This window comes from Formica exsecta, unplaced genomic scaffold (genome assembly GCF_003651465.1).
Source record: "Formica exsecta isolate Colony F162 unplaced genomic scaffold, ASM365146v1 scaffold211, whole genome shotgun sequence".
In the NCBI taxonomy this organism is placed as follows: Eukaryota; Metazoa; Arthropoda; class Insecta; order Hymenoptera; family Formicidae; genus Formica; species Formica exsecta.
This window is the reverse complement of record NW_021849408.1, coordinates 680,565-707,651: the sequence shown is the minus strand read 5'-3', so window position 1 is coordinate 707,651 and position 27,087 is coordinate 680,565. Positions and strand designations below refer to the sequence as shown.

Here is a 27,087-nt window from a genome sequence, read left to right as displayed (position 1 = left end):
TATATATATATTGTATCAGAAGCACTCATTTATAAATTTCAAATATTTAAAATACAACTGTAGATTTTTGTGATCTTTGTGATAAACTGTTTTATTAAAATGTTTGAAATTATCAAAAATTATTGATACCTCAACGTTTTAGAAAGACTTGCATTCTTGCTCTATTCGAGAAACAATTCATCTTGTAAATATTTCATCCGTCTCACTATTCTTTTTCCATTTCATAAAAGAACAGTAAGCCGGATGAATAAACTCCGAGGCAGCAAATATAAATGAAATCGCGATAATCTCGTCGTCGCGGCGGCGACGAGTGTCCCAGCGAAAATTATTCTCCACAGCATCCGGACCAACGAAGAGACTCGGTATGCTAATACCGACGCGACGCGGATAAAAATGCGGCTGGCAATCAGCGTTTATATGAAAAACACTCCAACATCCCCGGCACTCCGACAAACCGCCCTCGACCGACGTTGTCATCGCTCGAACGACGTCGCGATATTACTCAAGTCTTGCCTTCGCGAGCGAAATCGAGCTCCCGCTCCCCTCTCTAACTTAGCTTTCGTCGTCGACTTGAGAGCGGAAAATAGCTGGTATTTCGGACGGATAATGCGCGGTCGCACCCTCCGCCACCCTTCTGTCACGTCTCGCTTATGCGACTTTTCCGCGGATTCTCGTCGCAAATCTTCTTCGCTCGTTCGTTCGCCTGAGGACGTCAGCTTTTTCAAATTTAGCAAAGTAACAGAGTTAATTATCTTTATTAAAATACTACCACATATAATATTCCATCCCGTAATTTCTCGTTCATTCATTCGTGACTTTTTTGTTAGATATTACATTAAATCGCATTATGAAGCTTTCGTCATTAAACATTTCATCTCTCCATTAAATGTAACATTAAGTATAATTCGTCATTAAACAATTAATCTCTCCATTAAATGTAACATTAAATATAATTCATCACTAAACAATTCATCTCTTCATTAAATGTAACATTAAGTATAATTAATGTTTGCATGCTATTATGTAATGTACAGATTTCCCTAAAATGAATAAAAACAAACACATCTTATTGTCTTTTTCGTAATTATAATCTATTATTTTTTAGCACGAGAAACTGTCAATGATAATTTTTCAAATAAAAGTAGATTCCAAATTTACACAAAACATAATATTAAATATCCGATTGCACGAATTCTAGGAGTAAATGTAGATGTCTTTATATCATGATAGAATACTATATCCAGATGTTAAAAAGGCAATTATCGACAATGATGTGCAATTTTGGCGATGCCACGGTTTTATCTTTTGAAAGACACAATGTAACCGCCTGCGACAACAAACGCTCATGAAAAATTGACCATCATCACTGAAAAGAGTGTAACGTTGTGTTCCCAGCGCGACAAGTGGAAACTTGAATAAAATATGATTAACGACGCGGATCGTTACTCCTGTGCCAAGTTACCGTAACTACTGTGTCGAGAAGCACATCGCGTGTGCCTTTCGTCTCCCGCTTTAACATTGTCGCCGTACAAAACAATTTCCGACGGTAAATCATGCCAAGAATTCTACAGAATTCTTACGTCCGCGACCATACCACCGATATATTCTAATGACAAATTCTTTGAAAAGCTCGAAGATTGTTCTGAAAATTTAATAAACGGTTATCAATATCGCGATAATCATCCTTTTTTTACATTTAGCATTAGATATCCTAGCGATCGATTTTTAAATATTTGTCTGAAATTAATTGATAAGAGCGACTTTATTATCAATATATATGTATATTTATAATTAATAATAATATTAATATTTAAAACGTAATGTATTGATTCTTGAGCTATAAATCAAATTCTGCGTTAAATTTTCGTCGGAAAAGAAAATCCGATTTAATTCATTCTATTCCGAAAAAATCCTTATAATCGAGCTATCGTATTTACGGATAATCGTCCGTAGAGAATTCCGTTTTTGATAAACAATCGTAGCTTAGAGGCGATTGGCTCGCAGTCCGAGAACGGGTCCGTAAAATCCGACCTGGCAAATTGGATTCTATTGGATTTAGGATTTTCAGACGTCATTAACTGCCCTACGAATTTGGTCCGAACCCAATGGTGCGACGCAGGGACCATCTGGTCTCCGTAGCCGCGAACGGGGTCCGATCGGATACAAGGCCAGAATAGCTAAATCGTAATCGCGTCATGAAAATTGTTGCGACGAGCGCGACGATCGCGAGGAATATCAATGAGAATCGAGGAATGTCATGTTTAGCGCATAAATTAACTGAGTATCGATATCTTCATTCTTTCAAAGAGATATAAATAATGTGATGTATTATTCTTTACTAATATTAGATAATATTATTATTGTTATTAATATAAATCTCATATGTTTCTTCACATATTATTTATGCTGTCGTATTATATTGTATATTCTATATGTTACTCATGTTATAATATGGTAAAATATCAGATTTAATTGAAATCTCACTATAACATATCTTTACCTAAAACCGGAAGATATTTTTCACTTAAGAAAAGACCAAAAAAAAAAAATTCGAAGTTTAAACAAATTGCATTTATATATCTTTAAATATGTTAATTATATTTTTTTTCTTATAAAACGTTAATAAATCGATACTACAAAATTACAGATTCGATACTAAATGCGACAATCGACCGGCGGCGCAACGAAAGGTTCTTGCGCTTCTCTATTTGGACGGCGGCCAAGGACGGGTTGCTCAACTCCGATACTTGCGTTTAAATTCCCGATGATGTTCTCCTCTCTCCCTCTACGTCGACGGACAATGTCAGGAGGACAATAATTGCTATGCGTGATTACGCAGATCGAAAATGATAATCGCGAATCGATGCACGTACGATTGAACGCGTATAAAAGTGCGCCACCCCAAGAGCACAAGCATCAATCGATCTTCGATCTTCGAGCTCTCCAAAGCTTTCCGATTCTCTGTCAACTCAGCCTGCAGACATGAAGTGCTTCGCCGTGAGTAAAACGACTGTAATCTTTTTTCGTGATATCAGTGCTAGTATATAGTTGACTGGTTTGGTTGAAAAAGTTTTCGACTAATTTCTCGGCAGTAACATTTTGATACTGTACGATTCTATATAATTTATATAGAAATATCAAGTCGAGATGGAGAAGAAGAAAAAAAAATTAAATATATCTCGCGTTCTTATAAATGATAATAGATCTTAACAGATTTCTGAAAGTTGGAAATTTTCAAGTCTATATTCTCTCTCAGTCAAAAAATTAAAAAAATTGTTTTTATTTGTACATATTTTTTCAACATCAAGTAAGAAAATTGAAAATTCAATACAAAATTCCGAGTTTTGCGGCTTTATAAATCTTTTTAAAAAACGTAGATTAAAAACTTATAATACAGCTTATAAACGTATCTTTATATATTTTCCTTACTATTTTTAGGTTATCGCTCTTTTCGTCCTGGTGGCCGCGGCTCTCGCGGAGGCGAAACCCACCGAGGTAGAGTCCATCGAACCGGCACAGGCCGAGCCCATATCGCCGGAAGCGGCTAGGAACAAGCGAGGGTTGCTGTTGAACGCGGCTTACACGGCCCCGATCGCTTACAGTGCATACACCGCTCCGGCCGTCGCTTATTCCGCATACAGCTACCCCTACGCGTACGCGGCCTATTCTAGCTACCCTTATTACGCCGCGGCCTACAGAGCGCCCTATTACTTGGCCTAGATACGCCGAGTAACCACACAAGCCTGAGGGAACAAGCGAAACTATTCGACCAACCACACAGTCAGCCTCTGATTTTACAACTCTACCAACTTTACCAACCCTATACGACGACATCACTCACGACGCGATCACGTAAGATAATTCATCAAAACAGAGCGTATCAAGAGAAGTAATCTGAATTTGTTTTCGTCAAATATTCAAACTCTTACTTTTTTAATTACACTATCTATTAATATTATTATTCAACAAAACCGTGAAATATATGTATTAGTCGTAATTTATTTGATTACTGAAAGAGAGATATTGTTTTGCGTACACAGGCACGTCAAAAAAATATCGCCATGATTCAAATAGCCATTTGTATGCATGATAGAACTTTAAAAGGATCGCGCGAATAAACAGGAAGCGAACCATATTAAGAACTGGGTTTTATCCGGATAGAGTATCTTATTTCGTAAGAGGTTGCTAGTAATATCTCTTGGCAGTTGTATCTATATTATTGACTCTAGGGAAAACTTGTACCGTATATCTCCGAAGTACGCTTATTGCATTATTACACGTACACGCGTACACATCTACAGTATCTCTCTTATTAAATAGCCTAAAAGTTATGTGAAAACGAAACGGACCATCCACCATTTGAATTTGTACGAGAACATTCGCAACGTGATACTGTATATTGTATATGATTATCCATTCTCTAAAACGTTAAAAAAAAAAAAAAAAAGATATTGACGAAGCGTTGTCGAAAATGTCTCTTTGTGTATATATGACATTTATGAATTATATAATTCACTGAGAACCTCGATTATATTAGCAGACATTCTATTATTTCGTCTAAATGTCTATGTGAATCTGAATTTTCATGAAGGAAATATTCGCAGCGTGATTCTTTGTATAATACGCCATCGCGTAAAATATTAACAAAAAAAATTGACGAAACGTTGCTAATTTTTCTTCGTGTATCTTATGTAAGATATTATTAGTCGTTATTTATAAACTACATATGTAATCCACTCTAGAAAAAATATAATTCAATGCAATAATATTCAAAATATTTTTCTCTTTTTTCCTATTATCTTGCAAGAATTACTCGTATTTTGCGATTTTTCTTCCTCATAAAAAATTAAAAAAAAAAAGAGGTAAAATTAATATTTAATATTATAAAGGAACCTGATGTTTCGTCGAAATTTCATTTTCCAGTTAATTTCGAACAGAATTTTAATTAAGGTGTGCACTTATCGCCAGAATATTTAATGTTAATAGTTAATTAAACTTTAGGTAAAGGACTGCAGAGTTTCATAAGCTGTAGAAGTTTGATGTAAGCTTCGCAAAAATATTTCCCTTGGCCTACATGTCGCGGGATATTACTCTTGTAGATAGAATTGTACCCTTGACGACGACGACGACGAATGCATTTTTAAGCGCACGCCTTTAGTAAGAGTTTAGAGGCACTCGCGGGAGAATACTGGCGCAATGTGTTGCGAAGAAAACCGCAAGGAAAGTTCTTGCGAGAGATCTCGCGTCTCCAAAATAGCAAACACACTTAATACCATTTAAAAAATATAAAAATATCGGGCTTGTTTATTATTTACATTGTATACAAATACGAAACCATTCTGTTATGAGTTTCCTTTTATTATTTCGTCGATTTTTTCGCAATTTCTGGATATTAAAAAATTTTGTGTGTACGATTCTACAGGTTTTATTATATCCTATTTTATTAAATTTTTTGCATTTTTCTATATTTAATAATTTTGGATATGTAGTTCAATAATTCTATATAATATCGAAAGAGAGAAATAAAAGAAAGGTAACCATCTTTTGTCATTAAAATTTTATTAAAATGAAGATCCTAAAAATATCTTTTTCATAAAATAAACATGATAATATTTTGCAATACGAATTTTTCAATCGATTGAATACATACACAATCTCTCTCTCTTTCTTAAAATTTAACAACCTAAAAAACTAACACCTATCTAAGCTACAGCTTATTTAAAGATCAAAGTATTTCTATTGTTTCAACACGGCGAATCAACTATAATTATAATGATAAAAAGATCTAAATTTCAGGAAGAGTGACGAAATCTGCGCGCGTTACATATCAAATAAAATATCCGATAAAAAGTACTTCTCGGAAATTGCCAGGAAAATACAGGAAAGAGTTTACGGTCGTAGCCTCAGTAACTCTGGCGTGAAAAACTTTTAATTGCTTCGTTTAATTGCCGTCGTTAGCAGCCTCACGTGGTAATTAAGTTGAGTCGCGCGGCATATCCATCATCATCCTGACACGGTAAATTATGTCGAGATTATTTTGGACCGCGAGAAATAAAGAATTTCGTGATTTCGTGTTTGTCTTATCTCTTCGAAAAGAAATAAATATAAGATACTTTCCGTTTCAGGAGATTGTATATATGGAATTTTCATGTTAGAGTATCTTTGAATAATCTGTTTTCAAGTTAAGTTAATACAATAAAAAGTAACAACAAAAAGAAATACAACATAAATTAATAAAACATACAAAATAAATTCTACATATGTAAAACAGAGAATAAGTAAAAAAAAAAAATTAATAGAGAATATTTGTTATATATTATAATTTTTATTTTGCCAGAAAAATTTTGACAAAATTTGAAATATTCAACAATAATAAAATATTCAACAAAAAAAAAATTGTCATTTATGCATTTGTGGTCTTTCAACCTCGTGACAGTGTATTTATCAAATCATTAAATTAAATTAATCAACCGCGTTCGCATCTCGTGAAAATACATGAGGTCTGAAATAAAACAAATAATTACTAAAATAATTTTATTGGCGAGTTTCGTTAAAATCCCAGTAACTACATTTGCAAATACATTCGCCGCATTCAAAGCGAAATGCATTTTACATACAACGCGTCGCACATGTCAATGAAATCGCCAAAAAGTTCGCGTGTGTTTTGGACGAACGAGTTTTGCGGCGACTGTCCGTTGACCCTTTTATTTTCGGCTACGCTAATCCTCCTATACATACGGAGTGTTCGCTAACAAACGTATTTGGCGAACAATGTGATAATCGATATTTAGTGAAAAAATAAATAACCTTTTTTTGTTTAAAATTCATTTGAAACTCTTTTTACAGTTTTTAAGGCTTCGACGTAAATTGAAGTAGTTTCTCTATCTCGCAATAAAAATACGCAATTTAGATATTTATTTTCTTTCACATTTGGTTTTTTTGACACAGTATAGCCCATCAGATAACTTTTTGTCCAATTGCTATGCGCAATACATGAGTGCATAGCGTTTTTGGAGTTTTGCGTGAAACATGGAGACCGGAAAGAGTCTCTTGATATGATCAAATCGTATTAAGATTGAATCGTTTTTAATATAGAGCTGTTGTATTTTTTGCGAAATCGTATACATAAATCCAGATTCAGTTAACATAAAATTTATCTGAATTTTATTGCGAAATACCATTTAATATTATCTTGCATTTCTAAAGTACGGTTTATCAAAAGCCTTCTCTTTTTAATCGATCAAAGCTGAAATGCTATTCCTGCCTCGATATTCTTGTTAAAGGAAAATTATTTCAGGATTCGCCAGGGAATACTGTCACGTGCATCGAACGCGGCTATTTTATCGAACGTCTCGTATAGGCCAGCGCAGGCAGCAAACGCAAGCGCATAATCCCAGGATTTGAAGCTCCGAACCGGCGCGGTTACCGAACCGAAACGACTGGCGCATACTAATGGTCCCTTTCCTGAAACGTCGGGCACACGTTTCGCGTTGTCTCGTACGGCCGTAGTTTCCAGTATTAACTCCAGCAATATTGAGACCGAACACAAAAATTAGTCGGGACTTTTTAATGGCAGTAGCTTTGTCTCACAAAAGCAGTTAATTCTTATTTTTATTCAGAGCCGCATAATTATTAAATGTAACTGTAAATGAACATAATAAAATATGTGGAAATAATTTATATTAATAATCAAGCAATTTAATTTTGTATCTAAAGTTTAATAAAAAATTCAAAGGATTCGAATAATAATTATTTTGAATTTAATGAATAACATTTTTTGACAATGATTAAATGATATTTTCCATGCAATCCTAAACATTTATGCCAACCCTATATAAAATAGTAAAGGATAAAAACTATGATCATTCGCAATAAAAATATGCGGAATTTCAATATTTATTTTTCTTTTATTTGGTTTTTTTGACGTGTAGACGGCTAGCTTTTTGTGCAATTGCTACGTGCTATATACAAATGCATGGCATTCTTGGAATTTTGTGTGAAATATAAACACCTAAAAAAATCTCGTGATATATCGTTTTAAATATATAACCATTGTATTTTTCACGAAATCGGATACGTAAATCACTCCTTTTTGTATACTAAATTTTCTCTCAAAACGCGTTGATCTCGTTATTTATTTCCCAAACTCTCTATCCTTTTCACTCTTCCGTTCTGCTTTACCACATTTTTATGTAAAATATACACCAATGCAAACGATTAAAAGCGACGCAGCTTTTTGGTATTTCTGCAGGAGAAACGATTCATGCAATGGACATGCGCAATATTTCGTAGCCCGTACAAGCACCGCAGTGGCAACACAAATATACAGGGTGTCGATGATTGAATTTTCTTTCGAAAAATGCCATTTGTTTCAACATTACAGCAACGAATTTTCGAATTACAAGCGATCAAACACAAAGTACGAACAAATTGAAATTCAAACATATGTACAAGTAGATAAAAATCCTGTGCTCTTCTTTTAATTCCAATAAAATAATAATGGAATATTAATTGAAAAAGCTCAAATTTAAAATAGAAAAAAAATAAAAAGTAAAAGACAAAATTTTTACTTATTGTTAGTAAAAACATAGAAGATATTTTCGAATAATAATTTCTAGTTGAAAGAAAATGCGCAATGAGACACTCTGTATGTAAATGCAATATTACTAGGTAGTCACTCTTGCAAAAACCACACAGGCGACATATCAATGACCGCTCACACATTTCCCGAATTAATTTTCCAGAAAATACACGCCATTGTCGCCCAAAGGCCATTAATTAAACGCAACGTAAAATGACATGCGCTTTTAATGTCTATTCTACACCAACCACCATCCCAAAATGGAGCTTATTATCCTTTATGAGTATCCTTTTTGACAAATTTGGTTGTGAATTTAAAATAAAATTTTCTTTAACAAAAAATTGATAAAAATATTATAGTTCGTCACATTTTAATTTTTAATATTAATTGTTTGAATAATTTAAAGGTCAAGTTCTTTTTGTCTAATTTTTTTTTTAATTAATAAACGCTCTCTACCTAACTCAAACGTTTACATATATAGTTAAGATATATAATAATTTTCCAAGATGATTCTCATACGTACATAATAATATTTGTATCAACTGGTTTGTACAGGAGAAAACAAGTTCTTGAATAACTAATAACTACTTTATGCAACCAGCCAATAACAAAGCTTGGTACCTAATCGTAGAATAATAATAGTGTGTTAAATATCCCGGCAGGACTTTAATGTAAATTCGAAATCGTCCTTACGAAATACCAGTGGACTCGCGGGACTTTCCTTAATTAAATACGAGTTCGTCGACGAACAATTTCCCTCGACTACACCGGCTTTGCATTGCAAATCGCAGCCTCTAACAAATCTCAACATTTGCATAAGTATAAAAATAACGAGCGGCAATGGCGTCCAGACTTAGACCGGTGAATCCCGAGATGACCTGAAAAAAAGGGTCGACGGTACTCGTCCCAAAATTTAGATTCGTGAGATAAACTTCGTGTTTCCAACCCTCTTCCGGCCTTTGGCGTTAATTAAACCCCAATAAAAATAAAGTGCTCGCTATTGATATTTGGAACGATATTTCATTTACTATTTATACTGATATTTCATTTACTATTTATGGCGATTTTAAGTCTTCGAAGTGACGTGCCTGTACAATTTTACGATTCTCATGTCATTCGAAATGTATTTAAAAGAAAGGAAAATAACAATAAAAGATAACGATACTCTGTTCATTATGTCAAATATTTCAATGATGAGAATTGTATTCGTTCTCTACTACAAAATATCTGTTTAAGAAATGTATATTCAATAAAATTAAATAAAATTAATTCAATAAAACCTTTTTTTTAATTAGCTCTCTTTTCTACGCAATGTTTCCTTTTCGGCCATCATACCAATTTTACATTGATGCAACCACAGTATTCGATATACAAGAGAAGGTTATCGGCACGGTATAAACAGTCGTAAAGAGATAATTCGCGTTACGGAAATGAAGCTCGTGGATATAACGAAACGCGAGTGCAATTATTTCTCGGCCATGGAGAGAGTTACGGTGCGCTGCATATTACCGGAGGGGTAGGAAAGAGTAAGCGAGTCGGCGAAAATACGTCCCGGCATCCGAAAGGGGGAAAGCGAACGACGACCGCATCTCACCCGGCGTTCGGTCGGAAACCGGTTTAATTCCCGCGTAATAGAAGGCAATTAATTTTCTTACTCGAAATAAAAATCTACCGCGCGTGCATTGTACGCGAATTCTACGCTTTTTCGGAAATATATCCAATACCGAAATTAAAAACGTTTGAGTTTAACGGTACGTCAATATTTTTACCTATCTTTGTTTATTACATTAATTACGGAATAAATGCAAATAATTAATTGCAAATAAAAATAAGTATATATATGTATGTGTGTATGAAAATTGTAAATAATTTATATACATTATAAAGTTTTATTAATTCTACTTAATATTTCTCTTCAGCAATATCGATTCTACAACGAAACTTTCTTCGAAGTATCGATATCATTCAACCCTTACCGAGAGACTCCTCGATCGCGCATAAATCACACAAATTTACCCTGAATAGAAGTTACACGTCTCGCCAAAGTTTCCGTTTACGAAGGGAATCTCGACACGACGCGAAAATACATGGACATTTTTCACAGTCAATTATAAGCCGACGTCCGAGATAGAACGACGCGCGTGCAGCGACAAAGTGACAGCTGTCAATGCCGTTGCGATTTAGATATAATGAAATGTCTCTGTCTCGCTCTCTCTCGACGAGATTTCATCCCGATCTCTCCGAACGACACGTGTTCTGTGATTTTCGTTGCGATGAGAAAAATTCGTGCTAGGTAACCGACCGATCGATTTTGCGACGGAAATAAACGACGGCGCGGCATGGCTCAATACCGAGAACGATTTAGTACGAATTTATTCTCGTACAGGGATGCAATACACCGGTCGAATCAATAAGGAAACTCACGATGCGCCTCGAGAGAGCTCCTCGACCTATTCCGAATCAACGTGAACCAATTTCTGCGGGAAACGCGAATGCGAACGAAAGCGAAGAAAATAAAGAAAACGGCTTACTCGATTCGTGTTGCGGAAAAGGACCCGGAAAGTGGAAAGAGATAAATGTATAATAGGATCATGTATGTGGAAAATGTATGATATTTAAAATTATCCTTTAATATATTAATTACATAATGTATCCATGAGAGATACCTCATAAAAAATATGCGAGTCCAATTTTAATGGCTCTGACAAATCCAGAGTCAATTTTGTCTATAATAAATTTAATGAAAAATATAATTATGTTATTTACTTGTGTGTACATATTACAGTTTTTTCAAAAATCTTTTTCATTGTAGTAACCAATTAAAAATGCATATTATCATCTATCTCATTTATGAAAAAAATAAAGGAACTGAATCCGATACCTTTATATCTAAAATATTCCGAAGATAATCTCTGTCATAAAAATATCCATCTAATACTAATATAAAGTATAAATTATCTTCGCATAACTCTTAGAAATCAATAATTACAGTTTAATAAATCGCGTTGCTGAAATATGGGGGTGACATAGATAACTCTTTTTAATTATAAGAGCTTTAACGTAATATTTTCACGCCAATCAAAACGTGTGATAATTTCGCTTCAAAGTAATCATCGTTAGCATAGTTTACGCTAATGATCGAGCATATTAATTATACAGTAGACGGATTATTTAATAAAGATTATTAAAAGGCAGTTTATATACTTAAAAGCGATTATGCGCCAATGTACTGTCCTCCGTATATCAAAATTTCACAGTAATAGGTCGTTAAAAAATTGTTTAGCACATCTAATAATCTCCAAATTAATTCGATCTCATAGTCATTTTAAATTATTCTATTAATAAAGCATGAAGCCATATAAATAAAAAATATTAATTGCCAATAATAAAAAAGTGAAGAAAAAATATCAGATTTAAAAGTTTTCTCCTTTTGGCGAATTTATTATATATCTCAATCATCTCTTTCTCTAATAATTAAACTCTCGCTTTCTTTAATAATTAAATACTCGTGGAAATTAAAACACTTTTCTTGATTAAGTACTTCTAAAAAAATAACAAATTATATCTCTGTAAAATAAAAAATGTTTTGTGTCGCGCAACTCTGATTATTTTAAATCATATTTAATTTCTGCTTTTTAATTATCCTCGCCTTTTGCGAAAGAGCGTAATAAAACGGTATAATGCTTATAATTAATACTTAATGTTTCATCGCCGTTATTAGCGTACTTGTAAACGAATTCACGTTCGAATTTTCGAACCTGAAAGGCGCGGTCGAGGAAATCGATCAGGCCAGTTGACTGTCGATGTCAAAACGTGAATCCGCCTACAATTTCTCACCCTGGGAAGATGGAACGAAGGGTTGAGGTTTGTCGGGCGAAAGAAGAGGGAAAGAAAAGAGAAGGAAAAAAGAAACGCGAGAAAACGCGACCGAAAAGGGGTCGAGAAAAGGGCGAGCAGCAGCTTCTCGAAATTCGGCCGAGGAGAGCGGCGACGAGGAACTTCCGTCATAAATCAAACGACCCTCCTGCGAATTTCGCGGGGTTGGCCCTTTTCTCTCGGCTCTGGAGGGCGAGAGGGAAAAGGCGAGAAAAAGAGAGAGAGAGAGAGAAAGAGAAAGAACGTTTCTCGCTTTTTCCCAGGCGCCCAAATCGGAGCATTACGAGCTTGCAAGGACGGATCGATAAAGGCCCACACTCGACATTGCCCGAATTCCGTAAATATCGCGTTTTCAGGCGCGAAATTCAGAGTCAATTAAACGGAACACCCGGTACGTAACACGACCGTGTCGAGCGGTGCGAAGATGAATGTTCGCCTACATAAAAGAATTCCATCATAAATTTTTGCGCGATCAAATTTTGCGCGCGAATGCGATATGTGATATATATTGTAATGGTGAAAATATTTCATAATTAGAAGTTATAGCTCTCGAGAATCGTGCATTAATAAAAAAAACTAATTTCACCCGTACCTTTAAAAACAATTCAAAATTCTAAAATCAATCAAATCGTAATATAAACACACATCACAGCATGTAGATTGCGGTTGTAACATGAAACAAATATGTTTAAATTACGGATGCAAAATGAAATTTCGCGAGAACATCCATGATAACGTCATGATTATGAAAATTTACGTATCCCGCGTGGAAAAAAATGTTCATAAAGCGCGTTGTGTGCGAACTATTGCTAAAACCATAATTTAATTAAGACGTAAGGCAAACCAAAAACGATAGGGAAAATATATTGATCATAGTAGTAACAATAGCGTCAAGCCGTAAAACTCGATTCCACCAGCGATCCGGCACGCATCTAGCTATGTCCGTATTAATAGCCATACAACACACTCACGTACACGCAACAAACATACATTTCGAGGGCAACGTTCAACCATGAAGATATCTTAATACCGATCTGCCGAGTGTTTGCAGAGAATGAGGAAAATTAATGTAATAATATAGGGCAACGGTGCGAGAGATCGACCCCAGGTCGTTTATGTCCCCATTGCACGTGATCCTGCGCCGAGAACCGGGCTATTCAACCGCGCCTTTATGGCTTTAGGGAGCCCTGACCATCCGAATTGTGTTCGGAGCGGGGGGCGCCCTGCTATATTAACTAATTTGGAGATATATTACGCTTGCTTTTACGTGTATGCGAAAAATATAAGAAAAATATATTAATATAGTATATATCTATTTATAGCAATATTCTTTGTTAAAGAAAAATTAAAAAAGGACAAATCATTTTTTCTTTATAAAATGCGCGATAATTTTATAAATACTATAATGATACTATATGAAAATAATGATATCAGATATTAGATATCAGATATTATTGATATCACAGATATAGACCAAGCTTTTCATAAAACTCTCTATAAAGGCTTTTCTTTTAATTGTAAAAAATTTATAGTTCATTATTTATCGATTTTTCGTATCACATAAACAAAAAAGATTATTACAATTATAATCTGATAGTTCTGGATTACACTTTACATACACACAATACCGTTATATAAATCTAATTAAATATTTATCGTAAATAATTCGTTATTTATCGCTTTTTTTCTATTATTTAGACAAATAAAAAAGATCACGCGGTTTCTGTGGCATCTGAAAATTTGAGATATTTATCTCCGTTTTATCGAAGTCTCGCCAGTGAATAAACCATCCACTTATCTGGCAATTTTCGCGCGAACAGTGCCGTTAGGTCTCATTAAATTACCTCGTTAACCTCTGTCACTATGAAAACGCTCTCTGTATAAAGCGCGTTACGCGATCTCAAGAATTAATCTTAAATTAAACGTAACCTCGGAACCTCGCCCGCGTCTGCCTGACAAGAGATACGCTACTCGGACGTTGGCCGTTGGCAAGAGTGAGAGAGAAAGAGAGAGAGAGAGCTCTTATAATCCGGTTCCGTTGTGGAACTAATGTCGCGCAAGGGTAGTTTTCACACTGATATTATTAACTCCCTTGCGCGCACGATGGATAAGTCGAAACGATCCTCCCTTCGCGCATGGCGTATAATTTTCTCGTCACGTGTACCGACTTTAGAGATGTTGACTGAATGTTGGAGAGGCTCAGATTACTGCGGATTTGTCAAATTATATTACACGAGCGACGTAAGATTTAGTTATCTTTTTGAGTTACAGTACATATAGCAAAAGTAGATATGTGAAACGTAATTTAAAATTAATCTAGATTAGACTGTGTGTTTGTTAGAAATTTACATGTTAGCTTATTATTCTTGATTACGTTATGTAATCATTCTTTTTGAATGAAATAAAAATGGAATAACACACAAATAGTTTAATTTTAATGACGCGCGCGATAAATTAATTAACAAAGTTCTTAAAATTTTTTAATTTAGAAAGAAGATTGTACAACTATCTCGATATTTTCATTAAAAAAAATTGATTGCAGCTCCGTTAAAAAAGAAGATTTTCCATAATAGATACATCTATATTTAGAGAGAAAGGATATATTATAAAAATTATTTTTATCTTCTATATATTGCTATATATTTTATGTAATATAAATTAATAAGAAATTATATACATATATATAGAAAAGATTAGAAAGATGAAAATCTCAGCGTGAAAAAACGTTCGCGCATTACAAAGAACTAACAATGGTGTTTGCGTTGGAAAACACGGAGGCGCGAGAGATAAAATGCTCGCTATAGCCAAAACAATTATATTTTTGCGCTCGATGGGCGTCATTTAATTAAGCAAATGGGCCGAGATACTTCTGCGACGGTGTGATACTCAAAGCGTTATCTCTAGTACAGAAATTAATTAACTGTCGTTTCTCGGTCTTCTAATCGGCGCAGCGCGAACAGATACGCGACGTTGTTTCAAGTGAACAAATTTTCTTTATGAGAAGAAAAAGCCATGCGGCGAATCGGCGTTTTAATCGGTTATTCCAACAGGAGACTAAAATTTTCATCTCGCGGCTCTCGAAACTAAATTAATGGCCGATCGATACGTCTCGACTAGTGCGCTTATAATACCAACCACAAAATTCCCAACCGCTAATGCAAATTTATCTCATCGGTTATGATGTGTTTTATTCATCAGCCATCTTGAAAATTATTGAATATTGATTAATGTTTCTTTTCGCGATATCTTTTACCTTTTCAAATTATCTATATTTTCCCGGAGAAAGAAGATTCGAAACTATCAACTGCAAATAATTAATAATAGCAAATATTCAAGATATCAAGAATAAAAATTGTTGATTTGCAAAATCGTATATTGCACTAAAAATATTTCAATATCTATAAAATATTTCAATACCTGATAATGGTAATTTTTCTGGCAATATTAATTTTTCTTGAAGAAAACGGTTCAGAATTTTTTTTTGTGATATATTTTAAGATAATTTATGATAAAACCGTATGATTTTCTCATTTTTTGAATATCTTCTTTCATATCTATTAAGAGAAAGAAATAATTTGTATACATATATTATCAATTTGGATAATATATCAAGAAGTTCATTAAAGATTAATTGATTAGCCTTAATCAACGTCAGACCTAACCGAGCTTCGAAATCTCTCGTGAAACTAAAAGTGACGCGGAATAATATACTTGAAAGCAAACGTGTCATCTGGATGTGCGCGCATAATTCTCGATCGTGTTACGTAGCTAATCCTTAACTACGCGTGTCCACGCTCGTGGCAGCGAAAATTACGCGTAATTAGGCGCGAATTATTGCAGGACGCAATGTGCATGATTTAACATTACTGTACAAACGCACCGTGGTATTAATCAACGTACGGCGATTGCGATACGCCCTCGATATAAATTGCAAATACCCTCTCACCTTTCGCGCCTATATACGTTCTATTGCATGTGTGTTGCTTAATATCGACGGACTTTTAAAAAATCGATCCTAGATTACGGCTAACTATTCTTTTATCGTACTTTTTTATGCAGTATTATACGCGATTCATTAATTAAATTTATGTTTCGATGTAAAAAGATTCTACGAATATCCTATGACTGTCGCGCAAATATGTGTGATTGTGTCTATTTAAATCTGTGTGATATTATATATATGTGATAAGTTTATTTTTGAAAAATTAACTCTGAAATGCTATACAGGGCTTATTCGCGAGTAAGCACATTTTTTTCACGAGATGATGGTATCTTCGTTAATATTATACATCTCTGTGTAATCTGTGTACTTTTCATCTCTTTTTTTTCAACGCATTTAATTGAGATTATATTCCCTTGTTAAAGATTTGAATACGGCAAATGTGGCTCTGCATGCATTCACATCATTTAAATTAGTATACAAAGAGCATATATAATATACAGACTCTCTTACAGACATCTCTTTAAAAAGGATTCGCGTATAATCTCTTAAGCTTCTCCAGATTTTGCTTTTTAGTTGTCGCTCGAGATACGAGGGGAGAATTTCAATCGTTCGCTATGAAATATTCTCGCTTACTCGGAATATCGCGCGGTCTGCCTAACCGATTACCAGAGCGCGAACTAGGAAGCGGTTAGGATTGGTCAGAGCGCGGTCGGCGGATTATTAAATTTAATACGGCCAATTACTCGAAGAGAGCGACGAGAGCTAATAGCCGTGGACGATGGAGTCGCGGTCCTTAAGGCCCGCCGAAGAAATCGCGGCTCGGCGACACAGAGGGTGGCGTGGTCCCTAATGACGCCGTTAAATCAAACGGTCGTGCCATTATTAACTGCGGACAGATCTAACGGCGGACGAGCGCGAGAAATGCCAGCTCGAGTGGTAGCCGAGAATAAGCGCTCTCGCGTCGGTTAGGCTGGCAGTTGCGAAATTATTCGGACGCCACGAAGAAGGTGGCCGGCTTTTGCTCAGACACTGTGCAAAGATATGCGAAATTTCGCGAAGGCATTCGTAATTGCTACAGGCGATGGACATAGCGATTGAAACATAGTGTACGTGCAAGAAACCGGCGACTTCTTTATATGTCAGTGTATACATCTCACAATCAATATATTGTTTCCGTGTGAAATTAACAAATAATCGTAATAAAGTTGAGAAACAAATTTCTTTTATAATATTAGAATATTTTACTCATAGAGCCATGTCCGCGCAAAAATATTTTTTTTAAATATTTATTTCGTAAATAAAATAAATTCAAGATTGAGCTATATTTCAGGAGCGATTATTGTAAAAAATATTTTAATATTAAAGTAATAATTTCTATATGAATAATTTTTCTTTGTTTTACTACTTCAGTCCGTATCACCGTGCATTCGAAATCACTCAAAGCAATTAAATAGCACAATTAACAATTAATTAGCATTCAATAGTGTCATTAATCTCAACTTGATTTTCCCAGTATCGAGATATAAATAAATTAATAAAATGTCACATCAATGACAGATTATATCGAGATTATAATGCGTGTTCATCCCCTCCGACCGTGAACTCCGGACAAGCGAGACCCGGCCGTTCCCAGACATCCCTTCCTCCCGCCACCCTCAATGGCGCCAAGAGCGCCGCTGACATTTCGGTCACGTGACATTTCGTCGGAAGGAAGGGCTGGAACGTTGACAAACTTTTGGGATGTACACAATCGAGGGGAAAAATTGCTATGCAATCGAGGGAGGGAAAATAGGGGAATGATGTATAATATTTTAGTTTTAGACATCATTAGATAAATTAAAGAATTACAAAGGTCTTGATATAATATATGAATTTGATTGGTAAAAATATCCCGAGAAATCTCTATTAAAAATTCTGTCTGTAATAACGTTTGTTTCATAATTAGTCGGTATTGGTACTAAATATTGCCTTTCCTTGATGTTTAAAATTTATCTTGTTATTTTAAACAATCCTTCAAAGTTTTTGGACAAACTTTAGTGATTTGATATAAAAATATCCAATTATATAAGAGAAGTTCGAAGGATGTTGGAAAACCGCCGCTTTAGAAGTAGTTTTCATTTCTATACATTTCAGCTCAAGGAGGCTTCCTATAATGTTACGCAAGTAGGAGAAAGAAAAAGATAGAGAAAAAGCGCGAGCTTAAATCTGCTTTCAAAGTAAACACATTAACGATTGCTTTTTTCGCGTACGCGTGGGGTGTCCCGAAAGTCGCACATTTTCTTTCAAAACGAGCCTAATTAAAAAGAATAGCTATACTATTACTTTCACGTAAAAGCATCAACGATTCCAAAGTTAGAGTCGTATTTATAGATAGCTTTCTCAGGAAACAAGGATTCCTTATTTCAAGTCTTTTGTATATAACAGAGATAAGAAATTCTCTCCCTGTTCAAACAAGGACTATAAATACGAACTTCATTTAACGCTAGAAGTGCATATTTGTCTGAGAACTTTGAGAAGGAAAATATGGTGGATTTTAAATAAGATTTCGAGAGAAACGTCGGCGAGCTAAATCTCGGATCGAGATGGATCAGTCGGCGTTTCTCGCGCGACAAGACGTATACGTTATATTATCGCGTGTGCACACGTTGCATACTGATGTCGGAATGCCGGGAATGCGACTAACAACCCAAGCTGGTGCACTCCCTGGTCAAGTAATTACCTGCATTACGCCTCGTGAAATGGCAGAAACTGCTCGTTACCGACCCGAGAATCGCTAATAACTCACGTTGATTAGATTCCAAATATGTGCGGAGTATATTAAGTATATTACCCGATATACTTGAGATTAAAGCTTATCTTTGCTCGATAATCTTTCTTCCGAGCCGCTTCGAATTAACAGATATTGCAGATATTAAGTCGTTACGACCCGTTACACATTAATAAATTAATTAATAAGAATATAATACACCTATCAATTTTTTTGATATCAGAGAAACTTCCTTTTTAGCTTTTAAAAGTTACCAATTTAAAAAAATTCTTGCAAAGATACACATGTATATAGAAATGCATCGCAAAAACTATTTTAAAAATTATTATTAATTGAAAAATTTCGTGTCACAATAATTTAAGCTGCTTTCCTTCTTCCTAAAAATCGGAGGAATTTAGTATAAAAGTAATATTCTCAAATTTTCCAGTTCATCTACAAATATGAGTTTAATTTTTTCAATCTCAAACATTAATTTTCTCTCTTAAAAAGGCAAATTCTGAATCGTTACTGTATTGAATGCATCAATGACGATTACAACATAATGTTATTAGCGATTATTAATACTTCAGTGTTACCTGTGTACAGATATTCGTTGTCCAGTATTAATCGCCAATTTGCCTTTTCATCGATAAAACGAGTAATTTCATCTCTCGATTCGCACGGCTTTCATTACCGAGAGATTGGATTCGCAGACGGATTCATTGGCTCGGCACGCGAATCTTTTACTCGCGCGGTCGGCGGTTTCTGGTTATATTCTAGAATTGTTTATACGCCTTTATACGATCAAATACGTAAACTTCGCGTAAACCGTTGCCAAAAGAGCGTGGTTACTACGCGCGTGCGTTCTTTCGCATCGATACGCTTTTGCATTAGTAGGTATATTTACCGCACAAACGTATTCCCGAGAGAGCCGACTTCGTTCGAGAACACGATGAAATTACGTAACACTCTTTATTTACGTATCTGCATTTTCAGACAGTTCCACCTCTTTGTAACCGAACGAGAGTTTTCACGCGTGCCACTGTTCTACGTGATAAGGACCGTAGGATTTTAAACTCAAAACAAAAAATAAGCAAAAAAAATATAAAGAATATATAAATAACATAGTAATGGATTCTTTAATTGATAATATTACTGTTTTTTAGATTAAAATGTATTCCGTGTTTGTATATCTGTCAATTACTAAGTCTAATTTGGCGCATGCACAATTATTTTATTTAATTCTGTATATTAATTATTTGTATTAATTTAAAATGTCTGTTAATTATTATATTTAAATTTGCATATTATTCGTTATTGAATTCATTGTTATATCATTTATTATTAAATTTGAAAAGTAATCAATTACAAATAAATGAAGAATAATAGCGCAATAAATTTCTAATTATAAATATATTTTTATCTTTTACGATCGTTTAATATCATTGGCAAAAAAAGATCTTCCTTGAACTTTCTCAATATATTGGTAATCGAAAAAGTTTGGCATTCTAGAACTAAAAGTGATTGGAATAAATCGACAAATTTCGGTCGCGTCAATCAATTATTGTAAACATCTATTATTAGAAAAAATAAACGAAGGATTGTTCGAATTTCGAAGTGCTTGTTTATGCAGTAGACTTATTCTCACTGCATATTTAAGTCTTCACATACATACAGAGAGATAGAATTAAATAAAATTGTAAGATATCATATTCCTCTGTTATTACTATAAAAAGAGATATACTAAAAGAGATATAATAAAAGATATAATAAAAGATTCAAAAAGGAATAAAACAAGTACTACATATCTAAAAACATACATGGAAAGTTGTCAAAGAGCTTGAACGCTTCACGTCATTTAGTTTGCAATGTGTCATAAAAAAAAAAGTAAAAATCCTCTCTCTACAATTTTTACATTCGAATTCAGCGTAAAATATGCGATTCGATTCAACGTTGTCCACGTGAAAACTTCAATTTGCGCGAAATTCCCTTACACAATTCATCGACACAATCGCAAATAATTGTAGTTTAACATAAAACGATTAAATTAAAACTCTCCATAAAACACTGTTCAAAAAAATTCCAAACGCCAAAAAATGTGAATCGGTATTCTCACAATGACAGCGACCGAAAATCGCATATAGTAGAGAGAGACGACGAGCCATCTTACCTCGTAAATATCGATCCCGCGTCGACTTCTCGCGGGGGGCGGATAGGACGGGGTGGCGGCACGAGTTGGCAGGGGTTGCAGGACGGTCGGAGCACGGGCGGGCAAGGCAGGTACAAAGTTCGCCGTTCGCGGCGAACGTGGTCCACGGCGCAGTAGTAGAGGGCTTGCACTCGTCGGGCCGCGCGCCCGAGGAAGAAACAGACGGACGCGGAGACTCTGGCAGCTGACGCGAAAAAAGGGAACGAGAATGCGCGCGATATAATAAAAGAGGGAAAAAAATCTCTTTCTCGCGCGAGTGTTCTCTCCTTGAATATATATTCGCTATGTTCTCTCACTCATTTGAATACACACACACACACACACACACACACACACACACACACACACATATGCACTGTATAATTTATCGTCCGCAGCGTTACGCGAGTCTTACCGTATCGGATATCAATCACTGCGCCGCCACTTTAATCTATACACACTATGCACATTCCGTACGTGAGCAAATTTAGCCGTATCAAGGGATTGAGATTACGATGTAATCTTTAACGCGGATTTTTGACCGTGCGAACTTGACTCGAAATAATCTCACAGTGTCATATAATTACGTATATCTTTTTGTGCTAATCCACATCCGGTGATCTCTACCGTTGTGTAAAATATTCCGCGAGAACTCGGGAAATAGTTTCGAATGAAATTCGCGTCGAGTGTTTCGTGACGAAGGTCGCCGTGTTGAAGTAGCGCGCGAAAAATCTGGTCGTTCCGTCGAGATACATACCACGTGGTCCGAGAACTCGTTCACTTTACGTCTGTTCTCTATCGTACAATACGAAGTACTCCCTCCGTTCTCCCGGAATCGCGCGATTAGAGGACGGATATATATCTGAGATCGCCAGCCAAAGGGGCGCAGTAAGGGTAAGAAAGGACGAGTATGAACTTGCCGAGAGCCGACTCTTTACACGATGGAGGGAACGGCACGACGTTCGCGTAGATTCGTGCAAGACTGAACGGATCAGGGGAATCAGAGCGTCAGAGGTAAGGTTGGCGCGTGCGCTTACGCGGCCGGCTTCTTCCCCCTCTCTCTGCCACTCCTACGCGAGCGACGGCTCGACGCAACTCCGACTACCACCACCACCGCCACCACCACTACTAGTTTTACCACCACTACCACTACTACCACCACCACCACCACCACCACCATCACCATCATCACTAGCAGCAGCATCCGTCCAACTGTCTCTTCCACGAGAAAACTAACCTCGGAAACAAGCCGCGATATCTTTCGGAGCGCGTTAACTCCATTTTCCGCGATTTCCACTTCCGCATTGACATTTAGACCTGGATTTCGTCTCGCATTTCTCTCACACGATCCCCTCACGTTTTCTCTGGACAATTGCTGTAATCTATCTCCTATCGTTTACACATACATATAACTGAAAGCTCTCTGATAGTATAAATCATATATATATATATATATATATATATAATACGCGCGTGCACGTAAAAAAAAATCATTATTAAAAAGAAACATTGTTTTTATTTATATCAGTATATGAATAACACATTCTATTAGTCAAATTATTTTTAATTTCTTTCGTTTTATGAAAAATAAAATTCATAAATTTCTTCCTTTTATTTTTGACAAAAACTTGCATTTTGTTGTTTTTATTACGTGAATTTTCCCAATGCGTTTGTTTTCCTTTGTGTTCTTCTATTTTTTTGTGGCAAACAAGATGCATGTTATCCTAGGTACTGTATACATTCGATAACGAATGAGTACTCGATATTCATGTTATTCGTCGTCGTCGTCGTCGATGGCGCACGAATGGAAAATGACAATAGAATGCGGTCGCGTCAGATCGCTAAAAATAAACACGCGTCGCGTTATCACACACTGCGCCTGCCGAATTATAGCTTGATAAAAATATCACGGAGACATCGACGTATGTAACGCGACACAACGCAACACGCGTCGGCGCTTTTATTTGTTTATCTCATCGACGCACGCTACACATATCGGCCGATCCCTCGTAAATATTTACGTATCCGTTAGCAAAGAATAAAAATCAACTTTCGAATCTTTCAACGCGGCCTTATCAAATTCGCCGGAAAATTTTGCGGAGAAATTATGGGCACGATTTTTCCTTGCATCGCGGCGGAGCACGTGTTTTGCGTCGTAATACAGAGTGATCGAGGAGTGCCGGAAAATTTCTATGATAGATTCCTCGGCGAACTTAGTCAATTTGTAAAGAAATATTTAATTAATTAATTACATTAATACTATTAAGAGACTTACGGAATTTTCATAATTAATTATTCATCATTAATTCAATAAGAAATTTATTTGGTTTAAATCGATTGAATATGTTATTCATTCTTGAGAAACTGAACCATGTGAAAAGTTTGATTGTTAAATTTTAAATATATATATGCATAACAAAAGAGAAAAGAGTCCCTAATATGTGCAAGAGAGAATTTCTTGTCAAATATTTATGTAAAGCGCTTTCTCTCTTTTGTATAATACAGCAGTCCATGTACATACACATACACAAAGAAAGAGAAATGTTTTATTTTTTCTGGAACTTTGTAATAAATTTTCAAAACAAAATAAATTTTATTTGTAATAAATTTTCAAACTTAAACCCCGTAATCTCCTTTCAAAAATCATCTTTAAAAAGATGCATATGTATATTTTCGAAATGATATCATAAAATAATAGAATAAAATCAGATATATTAAAGAATATATATATAAAGTTTTTTCAATCTTTCTGAATCTTTGAAGAAGGAAGATGAGAAAAGCGCTCCATTTCTTTTTCATAAATTTGTGCTTACATCATTGTTCCATTTTCAATGCATGGACTTAATACGATCATTTATATTACATATATAAATAATCTCTCTCCCTCCTCTCTCTCTCTCCCTCCCCCCCTCTCTCTCTATATATAAATATATATAATATATCCATCTCTCTTTCTCTCCAATATTTAAAATATATAAAATTAAAGCTTATTAATAGTTACAATTTTTTTAAATTAGCAAAGTAAAACTCGATTTTAAATTTATATCTTAAAATCTGTTAAATATTTTCCGATATTATTAGAACAACGTATATACGCGATGTAACACAGGTGCCCTATTACAGTTTTCGCACGATCACTAGATATGACATACGCGAGACTCCAATTGCAACAAGATAAAAATAACGATTTGAATACGTTTGCCTTTCTCTCGTTTCTTTCGACAGGTCGTTCCCTTCGTCGACGCGTTGCAAGTCTGGCGTTTGATTTTTCCATCCCTTTCACGCCCGGCAGTTCTCGCATATGCAAATAAAACAAATGTATAATATTTGCAGCGTGCCGTGCCGCGCCGAGCCATCTGTTTCGCCTGATTTATATATAGTGACGAATATATATTTAATAATTATATATTCAGCATTTAGTTTCTTGAAAAACTTTAGAAAACTCTTGTGAAAATATAATGAAGACGATGAAATGTAAGAAAATCGTGATGCAGTTCTATTTTAAAATCTTATTTTCTTCAATGTACGATATATGCACATATCTCTTCTTCATATTTGAAGCAAAAATTAATTACAAAATTAAGAATGTCTCTATAAAGAACATTTAATGAGAAAAGTGTCAACAAAGGCGTCTTTTATTTTGACAACCCGTAAGTTGCCAGAAGGCAACCAGGCTTACACGTGCAATTCTCGCGTAAATTGGAGCATGTTCTACATCTGCACAATCGATTGCCGCAACTCGTTGCACGTGCGATTTGCACTTTACATCAAGCATGCCCGGCGGCAATATCCCTCGCGGCTTACAAATGCATGGCTGCCAGCATGCCTCTCCGCTTAGACGAAATTTTTATTCGAGAATGACACGAGTCAAAATTCAACTCCGAACTCTTTTGCGAACATACGTTCTTGATATACCAATCTTTTCCCCAGTTACTCTCCAAATGTATATATATATTTCAGGCTTGAATTACATCATAAGAATATTTGCACATAATTTAGACTATAATTAAATATTTTAAAAGTTCAAAAAATATACATGTATATATGTATATATATTTGCAGAATATATACTCTAGTTTAAAATTAAATATTCTGTTTATGTAATTAAATATTTTTAATTATTATTTTTAAAAGCAGTGAGAAAAGGACTTCGATCGCGTCATAATTTTGGACCACGGTGAGATTAAACGCTCGCTGAATCTATCGATCGTCTGTTAACGCTTGTTAATAATTTCCACGCGACCGTATTTTCAGAAGCGGATTTTCAACGAAGCGGCAAATGAAGAACCAAGATCGACGCGGGCGACGAGCTTGTAAGACGACCGGTTTAGCCGAGAGGAAAAAGTATCGACCCAGAAAATCGACCCGGCTTTAACGGTGTATTCTCGTAATCAGTTTACTCGAGATCTGTCGCAGTGTTACGATATATGCTTTACTGTACACACGTGTTTGCGTCGTGCGCAAACGCACGTGATACGAAATACGTTATATGAAATCGCGAATTCGCCGATGACCCAGTTATTTTACTAACTACACTTTGATTAGACAGAGTTTGTGATTAAAAACATAAATTAAAAAAAAAATTATATATCTTTAAAAAAAACTTCTTTTAAATGATATAGTAAAAAGTATAAGCAAAGACTATGCAGAAATAAGAGTCGCAATGAATTAAAAGTCACGTTTTTTTCTTACAATTAGCAAAAACATGGCTTTACCTACTTTTAGAATTATGTAATTAATTCTTATCCTTTTAATCAAAACTTTTATTTATATATTTAAATTGCACGAATTCTGATAATGTGAGTAATCAATATTCCCGATATACGTCAATCGAATTTTATAATACTTTGCTGATATTATTAATTTTTTTTTTTGCAACCTGTCTAAAAGCGTTTTCAAAAACCAGTTCTTTAAGCATAAGCTTCATGCACACACACATTTACTCACGAGACATAAACGCAGGATTGCCGAGCCGCCGGTATGTTAATCTCGCTGCTCTTAATCTTGGCGAGATGCGAAATCCCCGGGTGGCGTAAATTAATTGAAGTTAATTAAGCGAGCAGAGAGCAGAGAACTGCGATGCGTTTCGCAGAGATCATCTTAGAAAAGCCGTTGTCACTTTTCGCCGACGACAAGAGCACGGGCTTTTCCAACGAGAAAATGTCGATTTCCCGCGACGGGCAAAAAGAGAGGAGAAGAAAAAAAATGAAATTAATCTCTAAGACATTTCGTCCCATTCTCTGTCCATGTAGTTAATCCGTGCGCGTACTGGCAGGCGAAACTTCCCTGCAACGATGTTCTGGAGATATCCCCGACGAATCAGAAACGCAATTTCGGTTATCGTCCTTCACGGAAATTCCTTCGCGTGCACGAACGGATGCGAACTTTATGAAATTTCCTCGGTGGAAAAGCGATGATGCTTACACAGAATTATAGCTTCCAGCTCGCCCAAGCAAGTATAAGAGTAAATAACCGATCGATACCTCTTTACTTGAAAATATTGAAATTCGAACAAAAGAAAATATTGTACATATTACACATATTATCTTGTTATTAAATAAAGATTTAATAAATATCTTCTCTTTAATATCTTCCTTGCATTCATTCTTTAATTTTTATAAATTTCTTAGAGTTAGAGCATGTAATACAATAAAAAGTTATTGAGCAAATTTCAGTACATAAATTCTTCTCTTTATAATTTATATTTAATTTGTAATTATTTATCTATTACAGACATATATATTATTACATAT

At 35.1% G+C, this 27,087-nt stretch overlaps 1 protein-coding gene, 1 long non-coding RNA gene and 1 pseudogene across 6 annotated transcripts in view; 2 read left to right on the top strand and 1 right to left on the bottom strand.

Annotated features, from left to right (window-relative positions):
- LOC115235148 (stress-activated protein kinase JNK) overlaps window positions 1-27,087 on the bottom strand; it is a 151,820-nt gene that overhangs the window by 90,440 nt on the left and 34,293 nt on the right. Inside the window, exons 1-2 of one of the 5 annotated variants that reach the window (XM_029806739.1) lie at window positions 22,092-22,297; window positions 21,317-21,539 (exon numbers count right to left, since the gene is read on the bottom strand). The exons of 2 other annotated variants lie outside the window; for them this stretch is intronic. The gene's annotated coding sequence lies outside the window, so the exon portion shown is untranslated. Of the gene's footprint in view, window positions 1-21,316; window positions 21,540-21,749; window positions 22,298-27,087 lie in introns of those variants that run through there. 2 more of the 5 variants (XM_029806737.1, XM_029806740.1) reach the window with 2 other exon arrangements.
- On the top strand, window positions 2,849-4,537 carry LOC115235152 (annotated as a pseudogene).
- Window positions 22,215-26,875, top strand: LOC115235154. Its single transcript, XR_003883990.1, has 3 exons — window positions 22,215-22,348; window positions 25,469-25,511; window positions 25,589-26,875. It is a non-coding gene; the product is annotated as an uncharacterized LOC115235154 (long non-coding RNA).